The sequence below is a fragment of the Lethenteron reissneri genome, chromosome 1 (genome assembly GCF_015708825.2).
Source record: "Lethenteron reissneri isolate LAM-NWPU_2019-01 chromosome 1, ASM1570882v1, whole genome shotgun sequence".
Lineage (NCBI taxonomy): Eukaryota > Metazoa > Chordata > Hyperoartia > Petromyzontiformes > Petromyzontidae > Lethenteron > Lethenteron reissneri.
The window spans coordinates 7,948,983-7,959,708 of record NC_083779.1 but is presented as its reverse complement, the minus strand read 5'-3'; the positions used below and the strand labels follow the sequence as shown (position 1 = coordinate 7,959,708).

General features: G+C 60.4%; 1 long non-coding RNA gene across 1 annotated transcript in view; it reads right to left on the bottom strand.

The window, feature by feature from the left end:
- Positions 1-351: 351 nt before the first annotated feature.
- LOC133361226 (uncharacterized) overlaps positions 352-10,726 on the bottom strand; it is a 28,408-nt gene continuing 18,033 nt past the window's right edge. Inside the window, exon 3 of the long non-coding RNA XR_009757346.1 lies at positions 352-494. This is a non-coding gene — a long non-coding RNA (uncharacterized LOC133361226). The remainder of the gene's footprint in view (positions 495-10,726) is intronic.

The window sequence follows — 10,726 nt, the reverse complement described above, 5'->3', positions numbered from 1 at the left end:
GCGAAAAAAACCATCCCATGCCCCTCTCGTCTCGTCTCTCTCGCTCTCGTCTCTGCCCTCTCGCTTCCAAGGGCGTGGCGGCGGCTACAGCCCCAATGCCTCCCCGTTGTTTCTCCAAGGTCACCGTGGACACGATGAAGAGAGAGAAGAAACAGAAACAATCGCCACTAAAAGTTGCCGAGAGCCCGGGGGCTTCCGCACCCGATGTCTGCCCCGAGTGGCGCTGCGTTCGAGGCTGTGAGGGTGGTGGTGGTGACGGAGGGTCTCCGGCACTCACCTTGACGCGTTGCTGTTGTTGTTGTCGTTGTTGTTATTCGATGCCTCCTCGTCGTCGTCGTCGCTGGCAGCCGTCGCCGAGATGGTGGAGATGTTGAGGGTTGAAGATGACGAGGGGGTATGGTGGCGGTGGTGGCGGCCGTGGCCGTGTCGCCCTGCGGCGAGCCGGGAGGGGAGGCCGGGCGCTCCTCCGTGCTTTTGTCTCGGCTCCCGGCCTCCTGTTGATGGCGGTGACGATGAAGACGACGATGTTGGTTAATTAGCTACGATTAATTAAGCTATGGGGGGGGGTAGGGGGAGGCGGCGTGGTAGGTAGGTAGGTGGGGGTGGTGGTGGTGAAGCTCACAACGCGGACAGGCTCCGAGGCCTGCTAGGCCGCACGCGCCGCCACCGCCTCTCGGCATTTGTTTAAATAAAAACACTAAAAAATAAACCTCCAAATGTAAAAAAAAGCCGTTATCGTTGCCGACGAAAGCGGTCGTTTTTTTCCCCCGTTTTTTAGTTTATAAAAGTGTGAAGGAAGCTTGCGTTCTGCGAGTTGATAGAAGTCGTCAAAAGGGGCCGATTGTGTGTTACGAGGCATCGCGAAAGCGCCAAATCGCTGCGGCTTACCTGCTCCATCTCATTAAGAAGACGACTTTCTCAGGCTTCGCCTCAAGCTGCCCCCCCCCCACCACCAACACTAATTGACGAATCGCCCTTCACTCACTCGACTCTACCAACGCATCAACCAAACCCATCAATGACCTAACGCGTCAACAAAAACTACTAAAAAAAGAATAACCGCGCCAACAACGACGAACCTAACACCGCTGCCCCCCCCCCCCCCCACAGCGAAAAATGATAAACTTTAGAGGCCTTCTTGGATCCAAAAGGTCCGCACGCTTCCCTGCCTAACGCCCCCACGATACACACAAGACGCTGGCCGCAATTAGCACGATGCCGCCGCTGCTACTACCTCCCCCACCCCCCCCCTCCCTCCCTCCCTTCTAATTAACGACGGTCAACACTTAAAGAGGCTTCGAACCCATCGCTGTTGTCTCTTCTAAACCCGCCTTGCCGCTTGCTGATCGAGTCTGTGGCTGGTGGTGGTGGTGGGGGGGGTAGGCGCGTGTCGCCGCCGCCACGTTCACTGGACACGCACGTGTACGACAAGCATCGGCGCTAAAGATGGAGTCCTCCTCCTCCTCCTCGCCATCGCCCCTCTCTCTCTCTGCTGCCTCCTCCTCCTCCTTCTTCCCCCTCTGGCTCCCTCCCCTTTCACCCTCACCACCCTCGTCGTCGTCTCCCCCTCTAGCGGGCGCCCTCCAGCAGCACACGCAACACGTAACACATGTAACCACGCTCACCACTCACTGCGTGGTGTGCCTTACTCGCGATTACAGTACATGGCAGCACACACACACACACCACACACACATTTGCTCTTTCAACTGACCATTTCTTGACAGCTGTTGTGAAAAATCCCTCCACCCCCCCCACCCCACAAAATGATTGATACGTATACAATTAATTCCCAATAAAGCCACCCCGCCTCCTCTATATATAGGTAGGCGATAGTATATATATAGGCTACGCGACTGTGGACTTCCTTCTGATGCTGGAAGCTACCGAGAGCGACCACTCGCCCCCCTACCCCGACCCTTTCTGATGCAAAATATTCATCGTCGTCAGCAGCGAGGCGCTGTAGGAGGAGCCGCTGCGAGTGACGATGGGAGAGGGAGGGAGGGGTGGGTGATGGAGGGGAGGGGCCGCGGGGTTGGTGGTGGATGAGTGGATTGGGGGGCGAGTTCGTTGATCGAAGTAATAGGCGGGTGGACAGGTTAGTGGGTTCATGAGATCGATGGGTTTCGTCGAAACGTGTGGATGGGCTGAGTTGGTGGATTGGTTTGCCAAATCAATGTCCAACATTGTGGGGTGGCTGGGTGGGTGGGTTGGGTGGCAGGGTGGGTGGGTGGGTTGGGTGGCAGGGTGGGTTGGGTGGCAGGGTGGGTGGGTTGGGTTGGGTGGCAGGGTGGGTGGGTGGGTGGGTGGCAGGGTGGGTGGGTGGGTGGGTTGGGTGGCAGGGTGGGTTGGGTGGGTGGGCTGGGTGGCAGAGTGGGTGGGCTGGGTGGCAGGGTGGGTGCCTGGGTGGCTAGGTGGGTGGCAGGGTGGGTTGGGTGGCTAGGTGGGTGGGCTGGGTGGCCAGGTGGGTGGGCTGGTTGGCCAGGTGGGTGGGCTGGGTGGCCAGGTGGGTGGGCTGGGTGGCCAGGTGGGTGGGTTGGGTGACAGGGTGGGGTGGGTTGGATGGCAGGGTAGGTGGGTTGGGTGGCTAGGTGGGTGGGTTGGGTGGCAGGGTGGGTAGGTTGGGTGAGTGGCTGGGTGGGTTGGGTGGCTGGGTGGGTGGGTTGGGTGGCTGGGTGGGTGGGTTGGGTGGCTGGGTGGGTGGGTTGGGTGGCAGGGTGGGAGAGTTGGGTGGCAGGGTGAGTGGGTTGGGTGGCCGGGTGGGTTGGGTGGCAGGGCGGGTGGGTTGGGTGGCAGGGTGGGTGGGCTGGCTGGGTGGCAGGGTGGGTGGGTTTGGTGGGTGGGGTGGGTTTGGTGGGTTTGGTGGTGGGGTGGGTTGGATGAGTTGGTGGGCAGGTGGGTTGGGTGGCTACGTGGGTGGGCTGGGTGGCAGAGTGGGTGGGCTGGGTGGCAGGGTGGGTGGCCTGGGTGGCTAGGTGGGTGGCAGGGTGGGTTGGGTGGCTAGGTGGGTGGGCTGGGTGGCCAGGTGGGTGGGCTGGGTGGCCAGGTGGGTGGGATGGGTGGCCAGGTGGGTGGGCTGGGTGGCCAGATGGGTGGGTTGGGTGACAGGGTGGGGTGGGTTGGATGGCAGGGTAGGTGGGTTGGGTGGCTAGGTGGGTGGGTTGGGTGGCAGGGTGGGTAGGTTGGGTGAGTGGCTGGGTTGGGTGGCTGGGTGGGTGGATTGGGTGGCTGGGTGGGTGGGTTGGGTGGCTGGGTGGGTGGGTTGGGTGGCAGGGTGGGAGAGTTGGGTGGCAGGGTGAGTGGGTTGGGTGGCCGGGTGGGTTGGGTGGCAGGGCGGGTGGGTTGGGTGGCAGGGTGGGTGGGCTGGCTGGGTGGCAGGGTGGGTGGGTTTGGTGGGTGGGGTGGGTTTGGTGGGTTTGGTGGGTGGGGTGGGTGGATGAGTTGGTGGGCAGGTGGGTTGGGTGGCTACGTGGGTGGGTTGGGTGGCTGGGTGGGAGGGTTGGGTGGCAGGGTGGGTGGGTGGGTTGGGTGGCCGGGTGGGTGGGCTGGGTGGCCGGGGTGGGTGGGTTGGGTGGCAGGGTGGGTGGGTTGGGTGGTTTGGGTGGGTTGGGTGAGTGGGCTGGGTGGGTGGGCTTGGTGGCTAGGTGGGTGGGCTAGGTGGGTGGGTTGGGTAAGTGGGTGGGTTGGGTGAGTGGGTGGGTGGGCTGGGTGGCAGGGTGGGAGGGTTGGGTCAGGTGGGTGGGTTGGGTGGAAGGGAGGGAGGATTGGGTCGGGTGGGTGGGTTGGGTGAGTGGGGTGGGTTTGGTGGGTGGGGTGGGTTTGGTGGGTGGGCTGGATTGGATGAGTTGGGTGGGCAGGTGGGTTGGGTGGCTAGGTGGGTGGGTTGGGTGGCAGGGTGGGTGGGTTGGGTGGCTTGGTGGGTGGGTGGCAGGGTGGGCTGGGTTGCTGGGTGGGAGGGTTGGGTGGCTGGGCTGGGTGCTGGGCTGGGTGGGGTGGCAGGGTGGGTGGGCTGGGTGGCTAGGTGGGTGGGGTGGGTGGGCTGGGTGAGTGGACTGGGTGGCTAGGTGGGTGGGCTGGGTGGCTAGGTGGGTGGGGTGGGTGGGCTGGGTGGCAGGGTGGGTGGGCTGGGTGGCAGGGTGGGTGACTGGGTGGCTAGGTGGGTGGCAGGGTGGGTTGGGTGGCTAGGTGGGGTGGGCTGGGTGGCCAGGGGTGGGTGGGTGGCCAGGTGGGTGGGGGCCAGGTGGGTGGGCTGGGTGGCCAGGTGGGTGGGTTGGGTGACAGGGTGGGGTGGGTTGGATGGCAGGGTAGGTGGGTTGGGTGGCTAGGTGGGTGGGTTGGGTGGCAGGGTGGGTAGGTTGGGTGAGTGGCTGGGTGGGTTGGGTGGCTGGGTGGGTGGGTTGGGTGGCTGGGTGGGTGGTGGGTGGCTGGGTGGGGGTGGGTTGGGTGGCAGGGTGGGAGAGTTGGGTGGCAGGGTGAGTGGGTTGGGTGGCCGGGTGGGTTGGGTGGCAGGGCGGGTGGGTTGGGTGGCAGGGTGGGTGGGCTGGCTGGGTGGCAGGGTGGGTGGGTTGGGGTTGGGTGGGTTTGGTGGGTTGGTGGGTGGAGTGGGTTGGATGAGTTGGTGGGCAGGTGGGTTGGGTGGCTACGTGGGTGGGTTGGGTGGCTGGGTGGGAGGGTTGGGTGGCAGGGTGGGTGGGTGGGTTGGGTGGCCGGGTGGGTGGGCTGAGTGGCCGGGTGGGTGGGTTGGGTGGCAGGGTGGGTGGGTTGGGTGGTTTGGGTGGGTTGGGGTGAGTGGGCTGGGTGGGTGGGCTTGGTGGCTAGGTGGTGGGCTAGGTGGGTGGGTTGGGTAAGTGGGTGGGTTGGGTGAGTGGGTGGGTGGGCTGGGTGGCAGGGTGGGAGGGTTGGGTCAGGTGGGTGGGTTGGGTGGAAGGGAGGAAGGATTGGGTCGGGTGGGTGGGTTGGGTGAGTGGGGTGGGTTTGGTGGGTGGGGTGGGTTTGGTGGGTGGGCTGGATTGGATGAGTTGGGTGGGCAGGTGGGTTGGGTGGCTAGGTGGGTGGGTTGGGTGGCAGGGTGGGTGGGTTGGGTGGCTTGGTGGGTGGGTGGCAGGGTGGGCTGGGTTGCTGGGTGGGAGGGTTGGGTGGCTGGGCTGGGTGGGTGGGGTGGCAGGGTGGGTGGGCTGGGTGGCTAGGTGGGTGGGGTGGGTGGGACTGGGTGAGTGGACTGGGTGGCTAGGTGGGTGGGCTGGGTGGCTAGGTGGGTGGGGTGGGTGGGCTGGGTGGCAGGGTGGGTGGGCTGGGTGGCTAGGTGGGTGGCAGGGTGGGTTGGGTGGCTAGGTGGGTGGCAGGGTGGGTTGGGTGGCTAGGTGGGTGGGCTGGGTGGCCAGGTGGGTGGGCTGGGTGGCCAGGTGGGTGGGCTGGGTGGCCAGGTGGGTGGGCTGGGTGGCCAGGTGGGTGGGTTGGGTGACAGGGTGGGGTGGGTTGGATGGCAGGGTAGGTGGGTTGGGTGGCTAGGTGGGTGGGTTGGGTGGCAGGGTGGGTAGGTTGGGTGAGTGGCTGGGTGGGTTGGGTGGCTGGGTGGGTGGGTTGGGTGGCTGGGTGGGTGGGTTGGGTGGCTGGGTGGGTGGGTTGGGTGGCAGGGTGGGAGAGTTGGGTGGCAGGGTGAGTGGGTTGGGTGGCCGGGTGGGTTGGGTGGCAGGGCGGGTGGGTTGGGTGGCAGGGTGGGTGGGCTGGCTGGGTGGCAGGGTGGGTGGGTTTGGTGGGTGGGGTGGGTTTGGTGGGTTTGGTGGGTGGGGTGGGTTGGATGAGTTGGTGGGCAGGTGGGTTGGGTGGCTACGTGGGTGGGTTGGGTGGCTGGGTGGGAGGGTTGGGTGGCAGGGTGGATGGGTGGGTTGGGTGGCCGGGTGGGTGGGCTGGATGGCCGGGTGGGTGGGTTGGGTGGCTACGTGGGTGGGGTGGGTGAGTGGATGGATGGGTTGGGTGGCCAGGTGGGTGGGCTGGGTGGGTTGGGTGGCTAGGTGGGTGTGGTGGGTGGCTAGGTGGGTGGGCTGGGTGGCTAGGTGGGTGGGCTGGGTGGCTAGGTGGGTGGGCTGGGTGGCTAGGTGGGTGGGCTGGGGTGGGCTGGTGGGCTAGGTGGGTGGGCTGGGTGGGTTGGGTGGCCGGGCTGGGTGGCTGAGTGGGTGGGTTGGGTGGCTAGGTGGGTGGGCTGGGTGGCTAGGTGAGTGGGGTGGGTTGGGTGGCTACGTGGGTGGGGTGGGTTGAGTGGCAGGATGGGTGAGTGGGTGGGTTGGGTGGCCAGGTGGGTGGGCTGGGTGGGTGGGCTGGGTGGCTAGGTGGGTGGGCTGGGTGGCTACGTGAGTGGGCTGGGTGGCTAGGTGGGTGGGGTGGGTGAGTGGGTGGGTGGGTTGGGTGGTCAGGTGGGTGGGTTGGGTGGGTTGGGTGGCTAGGTGGGTGGGGTGGGTGGCTAGGTGGGTGGGCTGGGTGGCTAGGTGGGTGGGTTGGGTGGCCAGGTGGGTGGGCTGGGTGGCCAGGTGGGGGTGGGCTGGGTGGCTAGGTGAGTGGGTTGGATAAATTGGGTGGGCGGGTGGCTGCTGGGTTGGTTTGCTAGGTGGGTGCGTTGGGTGACAGGGTGGGTGGGTTGGGTGACGAGGTGAATTGGTTGGATGGATGGGTTGGATGGATGGGTTGGGTGGATGGGTTGGGTGGGTGGGTTTGGTTGGTGGACTGGGTAGGTTTGATAGGTGGATGGATGAGTAGGTTTGGTGGGTGCATGGCTATGTGGGTGGCTTGAATGACTAGGTGGGTGGGTTGAGTGGCTCGGTGGGTTGGTTGGATGGGTTGGGTGGGCGGGGTGGATGGGGTTGGTTGGGCGAGTTGAGTCGGTGGGTGAGTTGAGTGGGTGAATTGAGTGGGTGGGTGAGTGGCGTGAATTAGTTGAGTGGGTGTATGAATTGATTGTGTGGGTTGAGGAGCGGATGGACACGTTAGTGAGATGTGTACGAGTGCCGTGCTGGCTGCGTGGATAACGTGGCTTGGCCGAGTGGATGGGTATGTGCCTGGTCCGGGGCTGCTCGGCGCCGTATCGCTAATTATGGTCTCCAGCCTTAGCTGGGCCAGCACCCCCACCACCGACACATTACCCAACTCCCACTCCTCGCCACCACGAAGGGATGACGTTAGTCTACCCCCCACCCCGCGCCACATTCTACTGCCTGCCCCATCCTCCTCCCCTCTCTCCCTCCCCCCTTCTCCCCCACCTACATTATCGCCACGTTAACTTCTCCACAGACGTCATCATTATAATCAGAGGGGCGATGTCACGAATCCAACCAACCACGACTCCCCATCACCGTGTAAAGGGGGGGGGGGGGGGCGTCACAAATTCCTGAATTGATGCAGAACGATTGCTTTTCCAATCTGTGGTCCATGTACAATCTTCAGGTGCACGAATCTGTACAATCTACACAACCAAAGTCTGTATACAGAATCATTCTACAAGCTGCAGTGTATAACGTGTCAGCAGTATACACGCGAGAACGTAGTGGTATAATCTGACACGATTAATCAATGATGATCATTACATACCACATGCTTTGATTTACGTACGAATTCCATCATCAAAATAATAATTTCATCTCTCAGCAGAACCACTTTCAGTGCGGTCAGTTTGGCGATGTGAGCAAAGGTTGACCTTTGAAATTGAGTCACTGGGTTTCCAATAATCTTTTGCTGGTTAGGATGCAGTTTGTTCTGATGAAAAACGTTTGATGATTCAAAACGGACCAATGCAATGTATCCTATTAATGTATTTGATTCAAGACTAAATTAATTTTCTCCAATACTATGAATGTGGGGCTAAGTTGTCGGCAGCAGAGAGATACGCAGAACAATCCATTGTAATACTATACTTTTATGCTCCTACATCTTGACTCCCAGACTTCACCCACCCACACTGACCAGCGTGGTGATGCATGCACGTCTGGATGCAGTAAATAAGAAAGGAGAACTATTTTAAATGGGATAAGTGGTCTTCTGTATTCAGACAAAAGGCTAATTGGAAACCCAGTGAGTCTATTACCCCTTTTCCACTTACACATTCCTGAACCGTGCCAGCAGGGGGCGGTTTTCCAATGGCGTTTTACCGAGCCGAGCCAGAACCAAGCCGTGCTACGCTGGGCCTCACAAAGACAACGTCTGGATCTGGCTATGGTGGTAAGCCACGCTAACGGGCGAGGCTAATGACCCGTGTGACGTCAATAGGTGCAACTCAAACAGCGGCGCGACCGCGTCACGTACGTGCGCCTTGGACGTCATAAACTGAGCGACGTCATCAGTGATGCGGCTCGGATTTGGAAATGGAAAAGAACCCCCCAAGCTTTCCGGCCTCGGATGTGCACGTGTAAAATGAGGTCTTTCATGAGCGATCGTTTTTGGTCGTGCACATTCACTCTTCCCATCCTGTGTGTACGTACGAAAGAAGTTCTACGTACATAGGTCATCAGGTTCGTGTTGCGATCGAAACGTCGTGGTTTATTTTATTTCCAACTACGTGACTTTACCGAAAGAACCAAAGAGTATGAATTCCTGCAGTCACGAAAGCTTCAAATCAAGTGCATAGAACTTCTTTCGCACCGTACGTCGCCAACCGTGCTAATTGGAGGTGTGAAAGTTGGCTTCACCCAAGATACCCACAGTGGACGAACCACATCGGCTGCACGAGCGATCCGCATGCAGGGCCGGGGGCCCCCCAAAGTGCGGGGCCCGGGGCGATTGCCCCGATTCGCCGTGTACCCTCGGAACGCCTATGTGCGCGTGCATTACACGCTGCGGTCCTTGCCGTTAAGCCGATGTGCAGACACCGTCACTGCCCTCTCGATGAGTTGAGTCTGCGAGTCATTTGTGAGCGTTTCAAAAGTAAATTTAACCCTAAAAGCTAATCGAGTTTCGTGTTTTTCTTCAACGAGGGTGAGAACTCGAGAGACCAGGAGAGTCTCATTTTGCAGTCCACCTTGAGAATTTGGTCCACCAACAGGGGGCGATGATTACAGTTTACTTCTGCTGTGAATAATGACCATGCAACATCCCAACAGAGTGATTTGTGGGTACGTTTCTAATCAAGACAAATTTGGATTCCGACGCCGGCACACGAGCCTACTCTCTACTCTTACGAATTACATCGGGGGGATCTTTAACGTCCACTGTAAGGCAGATGGCGCGTAGTACCAACGTGGCTGTTACACTCCTGAGAGATAATTAGGGCCGCTGCTGGATTTTAACCGTGAACCTCTGCAACAATTGAAGGCGCTTACCGCTAGGCCGTGTCTAGGTGTGCATGCAAAGCAACATTCTCCTTATTTTAGCGTGAAAACAAAGAGGTAGTCATACGGTAAAGCTTCCAAGCATTCTAGTTTGGCCGGGACAGTTCCAATTAGTTGAGAAAGGTGGAATCTAGAAGCTTTTGTGAAAATGGTGCTTTTTATTTCCAGGTTTTCAACATGTTTTTTGACCCCATGGTTGAGTCATGATGCGGACAGTGGGCGGGGCTACCTCAGCAGTGGGAAGAGCTCCATGAGCAGTGGGCGGAGCTACCTGAGCAGTGGGTGGGCATGCGCAGTGGGCAGGGCGACCTGAGCAGTAGGCGGGGTTACCTGAGCAATGGGCGGGGCTAACAGAGCAGGCGGGGCTAAACGAGCAGTGGGCGGAGCTATCTGGCTGGTAGGCGGAGTTACATGAAAAGTGTGGGGCCATCCATTTAGTACGTACACATGGAGGGGGGGGGGGTGAACCCAAATGCGTACACTTGCGTATGGGGGGTCTACTGACAATGTACGTACAAATAGGGAACGGGGGGGGGGGGGGTGAAGCCTTAATAATAATAATGCAGCCGGCGGTGGGCTGTTTGCTTAAACACGTTAATATTATTAATCCTTAATCGTTTCTGCGTGGATTAAATATCGGCTGTTCTATAGGATTGGGGGGGGGGGGGTGCGTCAAGCGTACATACCCAGGTTGGGGGGGGAGGGTGTTAAAAGTACGCGTGCGTACAGGGAGGGGGGGAGAGGGGTCAAGCTTTTGACAGATTTTTGCATACCTACTAAATGGGTACGGGCCTGAGTAGTTGGTGATGAGTGGGGTTTACATAAGTAGTGGGCGGGGCCACTTGAGTAATGGGTGGAGCTATCCGAGAAGTGGGTGGGGCTACCCAAGTAGTGGGTGGGGCAGGGGGAGTGAGCAGGACCCCCTTGGCACAAGCGGTGCATCGGCCAGTCGTCACCTGCCAGTCGACCCATGGCACCACCTGGGTTATGTCCCGTGACTTCCTGCCAGCGGGCGTTCGACGTTGCCTGGCACAAGCGCCGTGGTGACGTCACCGCCACTTAGTGGCGAATGGCAGCACCTATGAGCAGTGGGTGGGACTAACAGGATAGAGAGGAGGAGGAGGAGGGGCCCCCGCTCACTCTGAGTGGGGCTCGTTCGTGAGTGGGCGTTGCTATGTAAAAAGTGGACGAGGCAGACTGAGGGGTGGGCTGAAAGCAGAGGTCGCAACCGGGTACCCGATACCCGTACCCTACCCGATACCCGGCTACCCGTACCCGGCCGGGTACGGGTAGCCGTTTGCGACCCTGGTGCGGCCGGGTACGGGTAGGCCGTGAGTCACTGGTGAGTAACCGTTTGTCACTCATTTCGTGTAGGGTACGGGTAGGGGATGGGTACCCGTACCCAGCCGGGTACG